A 3,804-nucleotide genomic window follows, 5' to 3' on the forward strand; every position below is an offset into this window, starting at 1 on the left:
TGTTGTCATACCAATTAATCCTATCACAGAGGACTCACTAGTGTGTGTCATTCCAAGGAAAAGAAAATCTATAGGTCAGAAGGTAGATTCCTTGGGTAAAAAAGGACACCCTGTGCTTACCCCAAAACAAAAATTGCATTTCTCATCTAAAAGACAAAAGGTGCAGAAGGGGAAGTCTCCAGAAAAGTTGACCTCAAGGGAGTCACCTAAGAAAGCAATTACAAAGCCAAGTGAGAAGGAGACAGCTCCCAAGAAGCAAGCAAAAAAGGGGGGAAAGCCAAGAAGCAAACAAAAAAAGGAGCAAACAGCTAAAGATACATCAAAGAAGCTATTATGGCTCACCCTAACCCCCCTTGAAACACATCCAACAAGAGATTATCTAGTGAACCGCAACTGTCGTGAGAATATTTCCAATGGCCGAGCTCATAACCCTTGAGGTCTCCAAGCTCTACAACTCCTTGATGAGAAGAAATTCCATCGTGCCTCCCACGAGCGTTGTCACACCGTCGCATTGTAGTACGGGTACTCATCCCTCCTCTCACCTCACTTCACTCACACACACTCACTAGCATGCATTAGGGAGAGATTAGCAAGAGCAAGACTCTATTGCAAAATGGGAGAGTATCCTTGTATTATGAGAGAAATTCACTTATATACATGGCCATAAGTGTTCACACTCACTTAAACTGTGGCTGGCAGGGCACTTTACGCTCATTAGAAGCCTAATTCTATTACAATGACTACTCTCATAATATATCGATAAAGTACATCACTTGGGACTTCATCCTAACTTGATATCACATGCTTTTGAAGCGAGGATTGCCATAAGTATTTCGTCAAACCATTACGAGTGCCTGACCAAGTTGTAGATTTGGACGCCATTGCTTCATATCTTGAATGCATTAGGAGAAATTTGGACTCATTTTTGGGCCCTCTAAGAAGTGCCAAGTCATCATTCTATTGAAAAAAGGGAGCTTATGGATAACTCTACTCTTTGTACCTCAAAACTATATCATGTAGTCTATCATTGGAAAGATCTCAATGAGAGGATTCTAACGCACTGGTCTCTGACAAATTTGGACTTCATATGCTCAAGTTATGGCCATCCCACCAAAAAGTAATCTCAAAAGTTTCGTAAACGGAAGCCTCATCCTCATTGGTTCTCATGGAATATTCCCTAAAATCCCCAAGGGCTTAAAAGGCCCAAAATTGAGTCCAAGTTTTTCCTAATGTATGACCTTTTGGTGTATCTACCTTGACTCCTTGATATAAGATAATGGTAGTAACTCTTGTTAGAAATGGGTTAACAGAAGAAGGACTCTAAGATAGCAACTCCAAAGGTAAGTGAGAAAGAGGCAACTCCCAAGAAGCATACTTCTAAGAAGCAAACTCCCAAAGCATCAGAAAAGGAGGCAAATCCTAAGAAGAAAACTCCCAAGGCATTAAAAAAGGAGGCAACTCTTAAGAAGCAAACTCCCAAGGTATCAAAAAAGGAGGCAACTCCTAAGAAGCAAACTCCCAAAGCATTAAAAAAAGACAAAACTCCCAAGAAGCAAACTCCCAAAGCATCAGAAAAGGAGGCACCTCTTGAGCAAGGCAAAACTGAGGAAGAAGCTGCCAAGGAACAAGAATAGCATCAAGAGAATATCTCTTGAATCATATTTTATAAACTCACTATGTATATCAATTTTACCTTGACGATACTCATGTACACAAATCTTTATGTCGATATTATTAACTTTCATTGATAACTCACATTTGTAGACATGTTTTAAACTATTGCTTGGATGAACTATAGCTGCATGTAAAGTCAAAAACAATGTTCATTGCATTGCAAAAAAAGGGAAGTACAAAATGTTTGAGAGAAGAATACATCTGCCGAATATAGGAATATCAAGTGCAATAAAATGTCTTCTCTGATCTTTTGCTAATTTTCTGTTCGTTTATACGAAAAAGAAATTCTATTGATTCATTGCTTAGAATGAATTCCATGGTTGCATGAACATCTTTTAATGTCCACTTTGAAGTCACTGCTGCCGACAAGACCTTGCATTCACCAGAAGTAAGCCATACTTGCAAATCCTTTTGTTCCATATTCTCCTCTGAATCGAATGGAACCCAGTTGTATCCATATCTCGAACAAACTCATCCACATGGAAGATCTCTTCCTTAGTCTTTAGAATGGGCAACAACAATGGTTTGCCGTAAATAATCTCAACAGGAGCTTTGCCTATCGAGGAGTGAATGGTGTTGTTGTAAGCAAACTCAATTGATCCTTTGCTTCGAGAGAGTAGCACTTTAACATATCCAAAATAGTGAGGTTTTCTATCTCACTTTGTCCATCTGTTTGAGGATGATAAGCTGAAGAAAAATTCAGCTTTGTCTTCACATTGTCAAAAAGAGCTCTCCAAAAGAAGTTTGTGGTCCGAGAATCTCTATCCCCCACAATAGATTTGGGTAATCCATGGTGCTTGAAAATATGCTGAATGAACAATATTGCTATATGCTCTGTGTGGATAGTCTTCTTTACGAGAATAAAGTGGGCTTATTTACTGAATCTATCAATAATAGTCCATATTCCATCATTCCCAAATCCCGACTTTGGCAATCCGAAGATAAAATCCATAGCAATACTTTCCCAAGGAACATTGGGAATTGGCAAGGGTTGCAATAATCCTACAGGTTTTTTTTTATCAAACTTAACCTTCTGACAAACCAAACACTTTCGAACATATTGTTCAATGTCCTTTCTTATGCTAGGCCAATAAAAATAACTCTCCAAAGCCTGAGTTTTTGTCAAGATACCTCTATGCCCCATGTAAGGTGAACGATGGCATTCCTGCATTCCTTTTGGCCTCAAGTCCTTAGTCCTACATAATTAGGTTTGCATCATAAGGAACCCTTCCTTGATGACATAAGAGGTCACCAAGTCTCCATTCTGTAATTTGTTCCAAGTGTCCTTGAAATCCTCACCTTTAGCATAAAGATCTTTCATCGTAGTAAAGTCCATATGATATCCCATAGAAACTGCATGAGTCATGGGTCTCTAGGAAAAATCATATGCTACTTTGTTGTCTTTACCATGGGCATGCATAATCTGAAAATGAAATTGGGCCAAGTAACTAGCCCATCTAATATGCTTTTCGGATATCTTAGGTTAAGACATGAAATACCTAAAGGCTAAGACTTTGATGATCCATCTTGATAATAAACTCGACACCCATAAGATAGTGCTTCCAAATTTTAAAGGCATGGATGATAGCCATCAACTCTTTCTCATATGTGGGTGCGGTATTTTCGGCTCCTTGAAGTCTTCGACTCTCATAGGCCACCGCATGACCCTCTTGGTTCAAGACTGCTCCAATGTAATCTCCCGAGGCATCACACTCTACCATAAAAGACTTTGATAAGTCTGGAATAATCAACACTGGCCCTTTGCTAGCATGGAATTTTAATTCTTCAAAGGATTCTTTTTCAGCTTTGGCCCATCAAAATTCCACAGCTTTCTTTGTCAAATCATGCAGTTGACTAGCTACCACAGCAAACCACTTGATGAACTTTCTATAATAAGAGCATAAGCCAAGGAAACTTCAAACTGCATGCACACAAGTCAACTCTGGCCATACCATAATAGCCTTGACCTTGTCTGGATACATCCTAATCCCTTCCTTGGACACTATGTGTCCCAAGTAGTGAATTTCTAACAAAAAGAACTCACTCTTCTTACCATATATAACTTGTGCTTTCACAGTTCTAGAAATACCATATCCAAGTGCTTTCAGTACTCATCCTCCTTCTTTGAAT

Source organism: Cibotium barometz, chromosome 20 (genome assembly GCF_041138505.1).
Source record: "Cibotium barometz isolate CiBa-2024 chromosome 20, ASM4113850v1, whole genome shotgun sequence".
NCBI classification, from domain to species: Eukaryota; Viridiplantae; Streptophyta; class Polypodiopsida; order Cyatheales; family Cibotiaceae; genus Cibotium; species Cibotium barometz.